At 39.3% G+C, this 18068-nt stretch overlaps 1 non-coding gene across 1 annotated transcript; it reads right to left on the bottom strand.

Annotated features, from left to right (window-relative positions):
* Positions 1–316: 316 nt before the first annotated feature.
* On the bottom strand, positions 317–423 carry LOC142168630 (small nucleolar RNA R71). Its single transcript, XR_012698467.1, has one exon. It is a non-coding gene; the product is annotated as a small nucleolar RNA R71 (small nucleolar RNA).
* Between the last annotated feature and the right edge of the window lie 17645 nt (positions 424–18068).

The following is an 18068-nucleotide window of genomic DNA, read 5'->3' as shown; positions in this document are numbered from 1 at the left end:
TATTAGACCACCCCTAATTACAGCAAACAATTTTGAATTGAAGAAAGGGTTGCTTCAAACCCTTCAGAATTGCTGTGTCTTTAGAGGGAAGCCAAACGAAGATCCAAATAAACATCTAATGGACTTCGAGGAGATTATGAACACCTTCCAATACAATGGTGTGTCACAAGATGCAGTGTATTTAAGGGCATTCCCCTTTTCTATTAAAGATAATGCAATACAGTGGCTTCGAAGCTTACACATGGGATCAATTAGAACTTGGGAGGAGATGACCAGAAAATTCCTTGATAAATATTTCTCCTCAGCTAAGACGGGCAAGTTTAGAAGAGAAATCCATAACTTCTGCCAAAAAGATACTGAAATTGTTGTTGAAGCATGGGAGAGGTTTAAGGAGATTGTTCAAAAGTGTCAACATAGCGAAATTGAACTCTAGATGCAACTCCAAGACTTTTGGGATGGATTGACACCGGCCTCATGTAGAAAATTGAGCAATGCAGCTAGAGGCCCGTTGATGAAGAAGACTCCAGAGGAGATAGTTACAATTCTTGATGAGTTATCTGAAGATGCAAATCAATAGCCATTTGAGAGTGCGGAAAGAAGAAGATCAACTGGTGAACCAGGTTGATGCTAACAAATCTGTGCAGGTACAACTTGATGCTATGGCTTAAGAAATATGGAAGCTGACCTTGGCTACACTTCAGATTGACCCTCATGCAGCTTGTGATATGTGTGGAAGAGGACACCCTACTCATGAATGTCAAGCCTCAACTAAGGAAGCGAATGCTGTGAGAAACTACAATTTTAATGCAATGAGTCAGAGGCACCCCGATTTTTTATGGAGTTCACCTGGGAGTACCGTGAATGCATGGCAACATAATAACTCTAGACCCCAGGGACAAGGAGTTCCAACATTCCAAAATCAGCAGAGGCAATAATTTCAGCCTCAACAACCCATTCAGTCTGGCATAGAAGATCTCATGAAGGCCTTCATTTTGAAAACTGATAAGAGGCTTGAAACACATAGAGCAGCTATACGGGAACATGGAGCAGCTATCAAAGAAATAGGTACTGGTTTTCGAAACTTGGAAAGACAGGTTGGGCAGCTAGCCATTCTATTGTCTAAGAGGATTCCAGGAACTCTCCCCGCTGATACTGAGAGAAATCCCAAAGAAACAGTGATTGTTGTGACCTTGAGAAGTGGGCAAGTGTTGAAGGATCCCACCCCAATCCAAAAAAGATGTGATAATTGCAAAAGAAAGTGGGGAGCAGCTGAAAAGTGATGATGAGAAGCAGAAGAAGGAAGAAAAATCGAGAAAGGAGGAACCTGAAGAGAGCAAGCATATGCATGCTTTACCTTTTCCCCAAAAGCTATATAGAGAAAAGCCAGATAAGCAATTTGAGAGATTTCCTGATGTGCTGAAACAGGTTCATGTAAACTTAGCATTCACAGAAGTGCTATCATAAATTCCTGGCTATGCCAAATTCTTGAAGGAGATCCTGACAAAGAAGAGGAAAATAGAAGAGACCTCGGTGGCGAAGCTCACAGAGCATTGCAGCGCGATATTGTAAAATAAGCTCCCACAAAAGTGTGGAGATCCAGGGAGTTTTACTATACCTTGCTCTTAAGGCTCTATTAATTTTGATAAGTCTTTATGTGATTCTTGTGCCTCAATTAATTTAATGCCTCTATCTATTTACAGAAAACTAGAGAAAGAAATCGGAGAGATAAGGTCTGCACCAATATCTTTGCAGCTGGGAGACCAAACTACTTTAATACCTGAGGGGATAGTGGAAGATGTATTAGTTCGGGTGGATAAATTTGTATTTCCTGTAGACTTTATAGTGGTGAATATGGAGAAGAACAAGGAGGTTTCCCTTATTCTAGGAAGACCATTCTTAGCGATGGGTAGAGCTATATTAGATATATACGAGAGAAAACTCATGCTTAGAGTGGCTGAGGAGACTGTGACTTTTGAGATGAATGTAGAAAAGGGAGTACAAAAGGACAAACCAGCTGCAAGTGTTGAGTGGAAAGTGAAGGGCTCGGAAGAGAAGGCTGCACTGAGTGAAAAAGTTAAGTGTGGGGTGTACCCCAAAAAGGTTGAGAAGAAGCTGTCAGCATGGATGTGCGCATTAGTCCGAAGGCGGGGAATGGAGCCCGACTTCGACTCAAACCCCGACTAGATGTTCAGGGAAGTTTCCTTTATCTTATACTTTTTAATTGTGTCTCATGGGGACATGCCACAACTTAAAGTGTGGGGTGGGAGAGGGGGTATGTTGTATGTATGTATGTATGTATATTAGTTTTAGTTTTTTTTGTTTTGTTAGTTTTAGTAGAGATATAAAAAAATTTAAAAAACGATAAAAATTTGAATTTATTTTTATTTTTCCCAACGATGCATATCATTCGATAGATTTATTGAGGGATTAAAGTCGAAAGAAAAAGACAAAAAGATTTTCTGTTGTTAGGTAGTGTATTAACTCCCCCTTAGGTTTTCTTTGTGCCGCGGTTCTTTTTCAAGGCTTTTGTTTGAACCGGGTGTAGTTAGTTTTTATTTTTGTTAGGAGTAGAAAACCTTGTGCTATGAATTGAATTGAAGGAAATATCTCTTGACTTTATTATTCCTTGAGAATAGTGAGTGCTTTAGTTGTGACGCTGAGGCTTAGATTTTGACTCTTGTATAAGTACCTTAAAGTGTATGATCTTAACTTTGCTTAACTGCTTTGACTAGAGTGTCTTGATGAGTCCGATCCTGAGTGAGTTATGTGCCATGTGTGTGTGTAAGGTTTTGTGTATTCAGTGCTTTAACACACCGAAAAATTTTGAAGAACTTAAGTGAAAAGCCCGGTAAAATTTACAAAGAAAATAATGTTTCATGGTGCCGGATTAGGCTTACGTGATTGAGGATTATAGAAATTCTTCGCGGCTCGCAAGCTCGCCGCGGCTCTGACCTTTTGGGTTGAACAATGCACGGGATAGTAAAGGAAAACTTTTGGTGGAACTGTGCATTTCTGCGGTCCATTATGCGACCGCAGAATCACTCTGCGGACCGCATAATGGCCGCAGAGTGACGCAGTTATTTGGGTCTGTTGGAAGCAATTATGCGGTCGACTATGCGAACGCATAACTGTTATGCGGTGTATTATGCGACCGCATAACTGTTATGCGGACCGCATAGTGACCGCAGACTCAGGCAGATTTTTGGTCATTTTGGACACCAATTATGCGACCGATATGCGGCCCGCATAACCATTATACGGTCGCATATGCGACCACAGAACCTGTCCGGAGCTTCATTTTTGGGTTTTTAAAAAACCCGACCCTATTTCGTTAAATACACGCAAAAGGGTCATTTTTGAGAAAATATTCTGATGTTTTAGAGAGAAGGGAGGGTGTTTTAGAGAGAGAAAACCCTAGGCTAATTATTCATCAAGTCTTGCTCAAATCTTGGAAGATTAACAAGGGAAACCCACAAGTTCTTCATCTAAGAGGTAAGGTTCCATACCCTAGTTTTCAATTTCAAATTTGGGTAGAAGATGGTTGATTAGGAGTATGAGTCATGGGTATGAGAGTATTATTTATACATGCATATACCAATAAGAATTGTGGGAGGATTGTTGAACTTAAATAAGTAAGGATTGGGTTGTGGAGTGAAGGAAATCTTGTAGAAGAATCTTGTGGTTAAATTTGCACACCTAGTGTTTGATAAAATGCTCAAATGAGCTGAGACCATGAATATCTTCCTAATTATGGTTCAATTTTTGTTATGTCTCAAAATATATTGGGATTGCTAGAATTTCCGAAATGTTGTAGTAATTTAAGGAAAGCTCAATTGAGGTATGTTGGCTAAATTTTCTCTCTTGGAATTAAATTCCATAATTTTACCGTGAGTTTAAAAGTATGGGTTGCGTATTAAAATGTTGTGGCTTTGAATCATATTTCAAATGAAAGCTAGTATGCCAAATTGTGTGAGAAAATCTCAATATTCTTAAGACTCTTAATTGCTCATATGTGTACCTAAAGTCTTGATTGGAAATGTCTTATTGTTGATAACGTATAAAGGTGGTTGGAAATAAAATCAGTGAATTGGAAATATAAAGTGTGGCCAACGTGCCAATAGTGAAAGGTATACTTGTGGCCAATGGTGCCGATGTAATGAAATAATGTGAGAAAGGTTATGAAATGAACTTTCACTCAACTATTCCAAAATTTACTTTGACAATATAATCGGCTAAAAGTTTATGAACGCAAGTGATGCCCATATGTGGCTGTTTTTACTAATGCTATGCTTTGTAAGAAATTTTCAATGTGCTTTGCATTCTTACACATTCGTGAGTGGAAATTGTGTATGATTATAATTTGTGCTTCGATTGCCAATCATTTTACTCCATTTATTGGAAATAAATCGATTATGTTTAAAGCCTTCATTACTAATGAACTTAAAGTTGTGATTTCCGGAATATTCTACTTGTTGATAGTTATGATGATGATCTATGAAAGGGAAGAAATGAAAGTGTGGAATATAAAATACGGCCATTGTGCCATGAATAAAGAATCATATGTATGGCCAAGAGAGCCAATGAAATAATAATGTTGTAAGTGGTTGAAAGTACGGATTAGGTGATATGTGATGTAAAAGGTTATGAGATGTACGTATTTGTACTTTTGTTTCCAATGTGTTATGAAACCCTATGGACGGTCTTTGAAACACATAGGTATATTGTGTTATGAAACCCTATGGACGGTCTTTGAAACACATAGGTATATTGTGTTATGAAACCCTATGGACGGTCTATGAAACGCATAGGTATATTGTGTTATGAAACCCTATGGACGGTCTATGAAATGCATAGGTATATTGTGTTATGAAACCCTATGGACGATCTATGAAACGCATAGTTTGGACGGTCTATGAACGCATAGGTACATTATGATATGAAATCCTGTGGACGGTCTATGAACGCATAGGTACATTGTGTTGTGAAATCCTGTGGACGGTCTATGAAATGCATAGGTACATTGTGTTATGAAACCCTGTGGATGGTCTATGAAACGCATAGGTACATTGTGTTATGAAATCCATTATGATATGAAATCCTGTGGACGGTCCATGAAACATATAAGTGCATTGTGTATAAGAGGTATAGATGTACGGTATGAATAAACACTGTGGACGGTCTATGAAACGCACAAGTGTATAATATGATAGGTGAACACTAAGGACGGTCTAATGAGACACATTATTAATGCAGATAATAGGTGCCCCTTTTGTTGTCCTTGTCTGTACAGGTTGTTTCAATTACATTATATTATGTGTTCCACATATAGATCATATGGGCATTCTATTTTGAAAGAGGATTTCTAGCTATACATACTAGTGCTATTCGACAGTACTAACGTCCCTTTTGCCGGGGGTGCTGCATCTTTAATGGATGCAGGTGGTTCTACAGCAGGTGGCATTGATCAGTGATAGCAGTGAACTCCTTTCAGCCGATTTGGTGAGCCCCACTTTATTTTGGGGTCATGTATCTTTTGTTTCTCATGTACTTTGTGGTTGAGGTATAGCCGGGGGCCTTGTTGCCGGCATTTTCATATTACTCTTCAGTTGTACTTAGAGGCTCCGTAGACAGGTTGTGGGTGGTATTTGATGTTGGGAATTGGATTAGAACTGTTGGTATTTGGCAACATATTTTTCATTAAATCTATAAACTCGTACTATTTTGGAAATATTGAATGATGTTGTTAATGGGAATAAAATGGAAGCGGTCAATGAAATCTCTTCAGTATTTGATTAACGGAGTACATCTCCTCTTTATTCACGAATTAAATTTGGGTAGAAGGAATTTAACAGGCTTGCTCGGTCGGGTTCACTCGGTTGAGCGCCGGTCGCGCTCCTCGGTTTTAGGGCATGACAAATGCATTGCATTTGATGTATAGAACTTGCCTCGTGTGTTTGCAAAGTGAAATAGTAGTTTTATTCAGTCTTGGAAGTGATATAGGCATTTCTTTGTTGAGCCAGTTATATGTTTACCCACCTAATTATTATGTATCGTAGTTAACCCCTTTGAGCCTGTAATCTTATTTTTTGGCAACCACATTACAAGCCTTAACCATCTGTTTGAATTGACCATCTATTTGAACTTTTTACCTCTTGTGAGCACTTGAATTTGTTATGAACTTTGTAAAAGTTAAAGTGTGGGGTGTTGGTTTGGATTTTGAGTGAAACTATTGAAATAGGAGAAAGGTGCACTATTTTGAAAAAGTAAGAGCCACTTGAATTGAAAAAGAAAAAGAAAAAATTATTGTATTGTTGTGCAAATTATTCTTTGATAGTGGTGACTCTTGATGTAATTGTGCTTAAAGAAGTAGGGAGTTAATGTATATTGATTGTGAAGGTGGAGTTATGGTTTGACATAAGTGTGGGGTTTTGAATTGATAATTGTATGTATTAAAGTGCTTAGGGAGGTGTAGTCACTCTTATATCTAAATGTATTCTACCCGTCCCGCAGCCTACATTACAACCAATTAAAGTCCTACTTGATCCTTAACTGAATGAGTTCAATTAGTAGAGTAATACACTACGGGGAAGCCTATGGTACGTCTTTTGTGGCATATGAATGTTGTTTCTGAGAGTGAGTGAATTCTTTCTATCTTGAGTTCCTAATTATTCTTAAATTCTATTGTGTGTGGAACTACTCTCTATTGTTGTGTGAGGGCACTTGATTCACGAAGGAAAGGTAATGTAGTTGGCCTCTATGTTAGAGTAAGTGAGTGGGTTGTGAATAATGCGTGGTGCTTGTGAATGAAATCTTGAGGCGAGGATGTTACAGTATTGTGCTTAATCTATTTTAAATATTCTTGGTATGATGAGTTAGGAGAGTTGTTTAAACATGTCGTGTCTATATGAAGTGTAGTCTGATTGCTCAAGGACGAGCAATGGTTTAAGTGTGGGGTGTTGATGGTAGGCTATAATATCGTATTTTAGTAGCTTATTGCACTCTAATTTACTGCACTTTACTTGTTTTGAGCTTTAATTGCTAGTGTTTTGCACTTATTGTATGTTTTATGCATTGTAGGAGTGATTCTAAATTATGTAGATGTTGTGGAACTAATTCGAGCTATTTGGAGCTTTGAAGTCTGAGTAAAAGCCCAAGGGATTAAGCCGGGATCGTGTTCGGGGGTCGAGGATCACTTCTGGATGTCAAAAATCAAAGAAGAAGCAACATCTGAAGAAATGAACTAGTGTGACGCACTGGGCGACACAACAGTGTAATTTTGTGTCAGGAATTGATAAAGTTCAGAGACTGGGTTTTTGTGGTCTGACAAGAAAAAGCACTAATGCTACGCACCCTGCTACGCAGAGTTCGACACATGAAAAGCAATAAGTTTGCAAGTTTTCCTATTTCGGCTATGAAAGGGTGATTTCCTTTGGGCCCGACCCTACTTGGTATAAATACATGGAAAAAAGTTATTTTCTAGACTTTTGATATACTTTAGACCTAAGGAAGCTAAGTAGGAGTTGGAGGAGCAAAAGCAGAAGGATTTTATCATTCCTTCCTCACTCAAGACCCGAGTTTGGATTGAATTTATTTTTTCCTATACTTTAATTTTATTTGTGATGAGTTGCTCTATATCTATGGAGTAGTTTGCTTTAGAGTTTGATAGATTTGGTGTATTGATGATTCTTTATGGATTATAACTTTAGTTTTATGTATTGATGCACTTTTGGATGGTTTAATTGTTGCATCTATATTCACTAGTTCATGTAATCGAGAAAGGCATCACTTGTGATATCTTTGCATTATATTATTGGTTGAGTTCATTAATGCTTCTTAGTAATCGAAAGAGGTTAGTTGAATCATTGATTAAACCAAGTTAGGAGGATAATCGAGAGAGGTTCTCCTAAATACCAATCCACTATGCATTCTTGCATATCTTCACGTGCTTAAATTGATTCATCATGTGAGGTTAAAACTTAATCGAGAGAGGAGTTGTTTCTGAACGTTTGAACTAATAATTGAGTGAATTCGAAACTCTCACTTGGACATTGGAAGTGAGTTATCTAGAGTTAGATCCCAAACAATTATTTTGCACCTATCCTATCAAAACCCTATATTCTCCCACTGATAACTTTCTTTGCTTATTCATTGTTTCGATTGTCATTAGTCAATAGCTTCAGACTCTTAGTTAATTTTAGTTAGAAATCATATAAATCTCAATTGTTGATCATCTTGGATAGTAATCAAGCTAGAAACTACGAGAATACTGTTTAAATCCAATCCATGTGGATATGATATTATACTATACTATATTTGATTAGCGAGAATAATTGAAGTGTTTGTTTCGAGCTCATCAAATTCAAATTCTCCTTATTATATTCAATTATATCTACCGAAGTTTGTTTTAAGCTGAATGCGACACTCATGTATGATATATCTAAATTCCGATCAACTACCTATACATAATGGAACTACAACATATCAAAATGAGAAAATGGAAAAGGGCCAAATCTATCCTTGACCAATTGAATTTGGTACAAAAATATCCTTCACCCACCTATTGAGCTAAAAATGCTCCTGCCTTTTCTTTTGTTCCAAAATAGACTAAAAAATAACTAGCCATTTAAAACAAAATAGAAAAAGACCAAAATTGCCCCTGATTTATCGGACTTGATTAAAAATGTCCTTCGTTAACCACATATCAAATTGTATGACACACTCACCTCTAAAGATCCAACTTACTCCTATGATTCTGTCACGACCCCAAATCCACTAGTCGTGATGTCACCTAACCCAACCCGCTAGGTAAGCCAATTAACCTCTAACCAATTTCAAAAACAATTAATAAAGCAATTAAGTAAAGAAATTATCTGAATCTTATACATTCCCCAAGAACTGGTAGTACAAATCATGAGCTTCTAAGAATAGAATTTACAAAGCTGAAATGAAATAAATACATCGTTTGTTTGTATAGCCAGAGTTTTATAGATCTAAAGCTACCACGAAAAGAGGCAGCTACAACCGGGACGCATGTACATCTTCAATTCCGGCTTCTGTCAATCACAGCAACATCAGCAGTCAATATCTGCACGCAAGGTGCAGAAGTGTAGTATGATTACAACCGAACCCATGTATTCAATAAGTAACAAACCTAACCTTAGGTTGAAAATAGTGACGAGCTAACAAAAAGGTCGGGTCCAACACCAATATTCCACAATAATTCATAACAACATAGTACAAGTAACAAAAGAGTATCTCAGAAATAAAAGTCTCAGTTTGTTCACATTTCCAGAAAAGTAGGCATTTCTTTTCAAGTATCTCAGTGAAAACCCAAATCTTTTACCAAAAAAGCCAAAACACGAGTAAGTTTGAAAACTGTGATTTTTCTCAAAGTCCTTTCAATAATAAGTAAGATGTTTCGTTTTCTGATAGCATGAGGAAAGTACTTCTCTATGCCTACATGTCAAGATACAGGTAAAATCATAAATGTCCCCACAACTGGGTAGCAGAAGGAAATGCACCTCTATGCATGTATAACAAGTACACATGTCAAATGCAATGCATCTCGATGATGAGCTCATGTACTCACACTCTTACAGTACTCAATCTCACTGTCTCACATTCTCTCTCTCACTATACATAGCACACTCAATCACTCAGCGCTGTACAAAAATCACTGCGGCGTGCAGCCCGATCCATATATATAGTCGACTGCGCTCACTGGGGGGTGTGCAGACTCCGGAGGGGCTCCTTTCACCCCAAGTGCTATATCGCTGCGGCGTACAGCCCGATCCCATAATATATAAATAGCCATAAGGATCGTTGCGGCATGCAACCTGATCCATATATATATACATACAGCCCTAAGGCTCGTTGCGGCGTGCAACCCGATCCATATACAGACAGCCCTCAGGCTCGTTGCGGCGTGCAACCCGATCCATATAAAATATAATCAATACAATATGCTGCAGCGTGCAGCCCGATCCCAAAATGTCACTCTCACTCACGCCCTCGACCTCACTCTATCATTAATCTCTCCAGTCTCACTCACGGGCTCACAATGTCATGAAACTAGCCCGACAAAAATGATATGATCTATCAATAAATAATATCTGAGACTGAGATATGGTATGAATGCATGGATATGACTGAGTCTGAAATATCAATGAAATCAGTGAGATGACAGTAAGAAATGACCATTATGGGTCCAAACAGTATCGGCATAATGCCTAAACATGATATCTAGCATGATTGACAACTTAACTACTTTATCACATGGTGAAAACACGGATATCAACAAAGCAGGACCACTATATAGTGAAATGGGAAAAACAAAGTCTCAATTCACTTGGTGCACACCCACACGCCCATCACCTAGCATGTGCGTCACCTCAACACTAATAACATAACATGTATTTCAGGGTTTCATACCCTCAGCTCTAAGATTAGAAGAGTTACTTACCTCGAAAAAGCCAATTCCAACATCGAGCAAGCCAAACGATGCTCCAAAATGCCATCCCACACGTTCCGACCTCCGAATGGCTCGAAACTAACCAAAAATAACTCAAATACATCAAACAATGTTAAAGGAACCAATCCCGATCGAAAAAGATCAAATCTTGAACCAAAAGCCCAAAATCGGCCAAAAGCCCAACCCGGGCCCGCACCTCAGAACCTGACAAAATTTACAAAATTTAACAACCTATTCAATTACGAGTCCAACCATACTAGTTTCACTCAATTTCGACCCCAATTCGATGTTCAAAACTCAAAAATTCATAGTATGAATTCGCAATTCAATTACCAAAAATGAAGGTAGATTCATGAAATATAACAAAAACCGAGTAGAGAACACTTACCCCAATTCATATGGTGAACATTGCTTCAAGAATCGCCTCAATCCGAGCTCCATAGATCCTAAAATGAAGAAAAAACAAAAAACCCTCAATTTTTATAACTTCTGCCCAGCACTTTCTGCATTTGCGGACAAATAGTCGCATCTGCGGTAACTGTTTCACTCATGCGACCACAACTAACAAGCTGGCCCCTCGCACCTGCGAAACAATTTCCGCTTCTACGCACTCGCAGGTGCAACTCCTCCTCCACATCTGCGATGATCTCCAACCAAGCCTACTATGCTTCTGTGGCCAATTGTCCACATCTGCGGACTTGCATATGCGCCCACTCTTCCGCAGATGCGGAAACACCAGAACCAGAAATCTTAAGCAATGCAACATGAAATGAAAATGATCTGAACCCCGTTCGAAACTCACCCGAGGCCCCCGGGACCTCAACCAAATATACCAACAAGTCCCATAACATAATACGGACCTACTCGAGGCCTTCAAACACACATAACAACATCAAAACGATGAATCACACCTCAAATTGAAATCTATGAACTTTGAAACTTAAAACTTCCACAACCGATGCCGAAACCTATCAAATCACGTTAGATTGACCTCAAATTCTGCACACAAGTCACATTCAACATTACGGACCTACTCCAACTTCTGGAAATCGAAATCTGACCCCGATATCAAAAAGTCCACTCATGGTCAAACTTTCCAAAATTTCCACTTTCACCATTTCAAGCCAAATTCATCCACGGACATCCAAATAACAATCCGGGCATGCTCCTATGTCCAAAATCATCCAATGGACCTACCGGAAGAATCAAAACTCCGTTCCGGGTTCAAATTTGCAAAAAGTCAAACTTGGTCAACTCTCTCACTTTAAAGCTTCAACAATAAAAAACATTCTTCCAATTCGATTCCGAATAACCTAAAAAAATAAAAACTGATGATTCACATAAGTCATAATACATCATACGGAGCTACTCATGCCCGTAAACTACGGAGCAAAGTGAAAATGCTCAAAACAACTGGTTAGGTCGTTACATTCTCCCCCACTTAAACATACGTTTCTCGAACGTGTCCAGAGTTGTTCCAAAAGCCATCACATCGCCGTGTAACCTTACCATACCCAGGGGTGATCTCACGTTACCCTATCCTATATAGGCCCGACAACACAACATAACTGTAGTTTCTTAATTCAACCTAGCCCATAAATCGCCATGTAACCTTACTATACGCGGGGGTGATCTCGCATCTACACACTGTATAAGTCTGAACAACTGTATCAAGCCTTATCCATAACCCAAGATGTAATCACATGATGTACCACATAACTCAAATACTCAAAACTCAAATACCACATAGTTCAAATGCTCGAAGCAATGATTTTTAATCACAGTAGCTGCTCAAAACAACCCAATACCGGTAACAACCTCATATCAAACAAAGCCTCGTTCTAAACCTTCGTACACTGCCAATGATGAAAGAAACATGCAGAACTCATCACCATTCATCAGATCCTCCAGTCATGGAGCTCCCTCTCCTTCGATAAGAACTATAGCAAATTTCTAAGCCGACTTTAGATATTGTCCTTCCAACCATGTTGTAATCAATTCCGATAGTGACCATTCTAGGTCTAATGATCTCATCTCATCTAACATGACCACTCTAGTGACATGCCATATCAATACAATCTGACGCCATAACCCGTGCAATCCGTGCAACAATAAGCAACATTCCAAATATACTCAAATCATGGAAAACTGATTCAGATGGGAGAACTGTCCCGCAAGCTCGACAAGTACCACTGCAACGCAATGCTAAGAATCTATCACACACCGTAGAACCAAAATACAGGAATCTAACACAAGGGATCATATCTCAACATAACTCCGCTGCAATGCGTGACCCTATCCAAACACTGGTTCGTATGAAATACCTCATCCACCATGCTCAAAATCAATAACCACGCACAATTCGACATCCAATACCCAAAGTGCTTTACCGTAACTTCGGAGAGAAAATAACACAATACCACAATCCGGAAAGAACATAGCCAACGCACAAATAATCACGCAATACTCAAATACCCATCTCACTCAAATTCTGCTATAAAGCCCAAATAGAACCACACCGTATGTGCATATAACCCACGAATCGCAACCCCTCGTAGCATAGAAGAGTAACACACAGATCATTTCAGAACACAAATAATCTCAACAACAACCAAATGGCACATCCCTCAACAATAGCAGTAAGGAACCAACCAATCCGACTCGATGTAGAATACCCATCCTAGTTGGGCCTACCAATGGGTCCCCAAATCAACTATTATCACCCACCAATAGATAAATAACCCTCCGAAGGTCGACAATGACTGAATCATAACACATATTATCATCTAGCTAGCTTCGACCATGACTTCACAATCCATAACCATGAAATAATCTGCTCTTGAGAACTCCCAGTCTCCAAATTCATAGAACACACGAATCACCATATTTGATCCCAACTCCACCGCCAAAATGTCTAACACATCTCTCATACACGATCCTACTATGAGGAATACTTCTAAAATTCTTTTGTGCCATATAGCAAAATTTGAATATCAGTAATCGATCAACCAGAAGAGTGCCGCAGTACTAGTGAAGTACCCATACATTAAAACACATTGCCCCTTCTGAAATGTATACTCTCGTCAAGCCATACTAATTAGTAATATCATTTACCTAGTCATCTGCAACCGTCTATGCTGCCTACAAATTTATGTCCTTCCCTTCAAAACTGAACTGTGACCTTGCACATGCATATCTAAATCCCACACAACACACCGCATCTACCATGACATCCTGTGAAGAGTACCCGAATCTCATAATCAAATCTGAGTCACAAGCAGAATACATACCCGATCAGTCAGAAACTTTCCATTTGATCTCACCTGGGAGAAAATCACTATACACCACATGCTCCTCACGCGAGCAGGAAATATACCCCTCGAACCTTGGTAAAAACCATTGAGAACTTTTCGAACCTATTTGCACATAACCAAGCTATCAGAACCGAATCTCTCTAACTCAACCCAGCCACGCAGGTTGCCAAAACCCAAGAGTATTGCCACGAAACACCTGTGGAGACTAGCCACATCATAAGTACCCAAAGAACTGATTATACCCGTTACTGTGCTGATCCAACCTACTACCACACTGTCCTATTTCTCCAAGTCCCTTCCAAATTACCTTCAAGTTGATACTTCTCTTTGCTGGAGCACTATGATCCTTAACCAAAATTCACCACACAAGAGGCCCTAGTATAAAACCATCACGCCCTAAGGCCCATAAGCCACTGACTTCCCTCTTAAGCACCACAAATGAGATACCCACTCTAAAGAGACCTTATGTGAACCTAAAACTGTTTCCTTCACCTTCTTGATACTGAAATGCATAATCCACAATGATATAAAAATTCCATAAGTCTCGACACCATCTCATGCAAATATCAGATCCTAGCCATATACCAATCTGAAATTCTCAATTTCTACATATAATTCTTGAATACATTAGAACCATTCTCGAGAGTTATCCACTACTCAAATCTCAATTGAACCAACCAAACAGACCGAACGACCTGTGCCCCATTTGTACATCAACACCCAAGGGAGTAGTCCACACTCCTAAGCAATCGAGCAAATTCCTACTCCATGTACCCTACTTCCTTCGCGAATAACCACTCAATTATTTTATGATTCCCATATACCCATAGAGCGTAATACAACCTGTATCCAGAAATTCTTTTACCCGAGTCATCCTCGATCTCGACCTCTGCAAGTCATAACTGATTCACCAGTATACCCCGAACCGAAACCAATACGGCACATAACCGTACAAATAACTCGTCGATAGCAGACTCCCCCACTTGGCTCAAAGCCAAAGAACAAAATAGTCGATAACGTCACGATACCCATACTCTATTACTGCTAGAATCCCGCACTGAAATTCAACTAAATCCTTCATAAGCCCATGTAACACAAACCATATAATACCTCAAATCGTCTGCAAATCTCGCATTCATCCTCCTGATAGTCAGTTCAACTGTTACAACCGATTCAAACTCAAATCGCACAAATATACCCAACTGGTAGAAAAGAACGCCTCTACACAACATTATAAAAATCACACATCCGTAGATTACCTCATAGGTTATAACCCACCTGCTCAGTTTCAAACTGACATCTCTTTATACCCTTTCACAGCCACAACTACTAAGCAATCACTTAATCTTCTCGATTCCGAACTCATCAATAATACATGGGAATCTACTCCACTCCACACTAAACAACATGAGAGATCCCTTAACGCACCCATAACTCGAGACCATATGCCAAATCAAGACAAAAATCAAAAACCCCATAGTCCTTGCTACATCTCAAGTAATCTCTTCTCGTCACATTCGAACAATCTGAACATATCTTGGAGTTTCATTATACTCACCACATAGTCATCCAATCACAATTTCCACTAATAGGGATACCAATAGACCTATAAGTCCCAAAAGCACGTGCTCATACAATCAAAATCTCCGTGCTCAAGCTACCGTCAAAACCTGGCCTTAATTCCTCCAGACTGGCCCATCACCAAAACACAGAATACACGTCTCGAACCTCGTTCATAGAATCACAGGCCAGCAATGCACAACTGATACCGAGCGCTCATGTGCGCATACGAACGCGTGGAAGAAATTCAAAAAGTTACGCTTCAAGCTGAATCAATGTCGCACGATAAGGAAAGAAAGATGGGAAATATATCCTAAATGTCCTGTAGCCTCTCAAAGATAGGTATGGACGTCATCATACCGATCCGCAAGACTCTACTAGACACTAGCTCATGACTTGTAGAACCTATGAACCTAGAGCTCTGATACCAACTTGTCACGACCCCAAATCCACTAGTCGTGATGGAACCTAACCCAACCCGCTAGGTTAGCCAATTAACCTCTAACCAATTCCAATAACAATTAATAAAGCAATTAAGTAAAGAAATTAGCTAAATCTTATACATTCCCCAAGAACTGGTAGTACAGATCATGAATTTTTAAGAATATTATTTAAAAAGCTGAAATAAAATAAATACATCGTCTGTTTGTATAGCCAGAGTTTCATAGATCTAAAGCTACCACGAACAAGAGGCAGCTACAACCGGGACAGAGGTACATCTTCAATCGGCTCCCATCGATCACAGCAACGTCAACAGTCAATATCTGCACGCAAGGTGCAGAAGTGTAGTATGAGTACAACCGACCCCATGTACTCAATAAGTAACAAACCTAACCTTAGGTTGAAAGTAGTGATGAGCTAACAAAAAGGCCGGGTCCAACACCAATATTCCACAACAGTTCATAACAACACAGTACAAGTAACAAAAGAGTATCTCAGAAATAAAAGGCTCAGTTTGTTCACATTTTCAGAAAAGTAGGCATTTCTTTTCAAGTATCTCAGTGAAAACCCAAATTTTTTACCGAAAAAGCCAAAATTCGAGTAAGTTTGAAAACAGTGATTTTTCCCAAAGTCCTTTCAACAATAAGTAAGATTTTTCATTTTTAGATAGCATGAGGAAAGTACTTCTCTATGCCTATATGTCAAGATACAGGTAAAATCATAAATGTCCCCACAACTGGGTAGCAGAAGGAAATGCACCTCTATGCATGTATAACAAGTACGCATGTCAAATGCAATGCATCTCGATGATGAGCTCATGTACTCACACTCTTAGAGTACTCAATCTCACTGTCTCGCATTCTCTCTCTCACTATACATAGCACACTCAATCACTCAGCGCTGTACAAAAATCACTGCGACGTGCAGCCCGATCCATATATATAGTCGACTGCGCTCACTGGGGGGTGTGCAGACTCCGAAGGTGCTCATTTCAGCCCAAGCGCTATATCGTTGCGGCGTGCAGCCCAATCCCATAATATATAAATAACCATAAGGCTTGTTGCGGCGTGTAACCCGATCCATATATATATATACCCTAAGGCTCGTTGCGGCGTGCAACTCGATCCATTTACATACAACCCTCAGGCTCGTTGTGGCGTGCAACCCGATCCATATAAAATATTATCAATATAATATGATGCGGCGTGCAGCCCGATCCAAAAATGTCACTCTCACTCATGCCCTCGGCCTCACTCAGTCATCAATTTCTCCAGTCTCACTCACGGGCTTACAATGGCATGAAACTAGCCCGACAAAAATGATATGATGTATCAATAAATAATATCTAAGAGTGAGATATGGTATGAATGCATGGATATGACTGAGTATGAAATATCAATGAAATCAGTGAGATAACAGTAAGAAACGACCACTATGGGTCCAAACAGTATCGACATAATGCCTAAACATGATATCTAGCATAATTGACAGCTTAACTACTTCATCACATGGTGAAAATACGGATATCAACAAAGCAGGACCACTATACAGTGCCATGGGAACAACAAAGTCTCAATTCACATAGTGCACGCCCACGCGCCCGTCACCTAGCATGTACGTCACCTCAACACTAATCACATAACATGTATTTCAGGGTATCATACCCTCAACTTCAAGATTAGAAGCGTTACTTACCTCAAACAAGCCAATTCCAACTCCGAGCAAGCCAAGCGATGCTCCAAAATGCCATCCCACGCGTTCCAACCTCCGAACGGCTCGAAACTAACCAAAAACAACTCAAATACATCAAACAATGCTAAAGGAACCAATCCCGATCGAAAAAGATCAAATCTTGAATAAAAAGCCCAAAATCGGCCAAAAGCCCAACCCGGACCCACACCTCGGAACTCGACAAAATTTAAAAACTCCAACAACCCATTCAATAATGAGTCCAACCATACTAGTTTCACTCAAATCCGATCCCAATTCGATGTTCAAAACTCAAAAATTCATATTATGAAACTTTAGGCCAAAACTCCCAATTTCCTCTATAAAATTCACAATCCAATTGCCAAAAATGAAGGTAGATTCATGAAATATAACCAAAACCGAGTAGAAAATACTTACCCTAATTCATATGGTGAAAATTTCTTTAAGAATCACCTCAATCCGAGCTCCATAGCTCCCAAAATGAAGAAAAAACTAAAACCCTCGATTTTTATAACTTCTGCCCAGCACTTTCCGCATTTGCAGACAAATAGTCACACCTGCGACCACCGCAT

The sequence above is a fragment of the Nicotiana tabacum genome, chromosome 13 (genome assembly GCF_000715075.1).
Source record: "Nicotiana tabacum cultivar K326 chromosome 13, ASM71507v2, whole genome shotgun sequence".
NCBI lineage: Eukaryota > Viridiplantae > Streptophyta > Magnoliopsida > Solanales > Solanaceae > Nicotiana > Nicotiana tabacum.
Note: the sequence above shows the minus strand (reverse complement) of the source record. Positions and strands in the feature narration are given on the sequence as shown.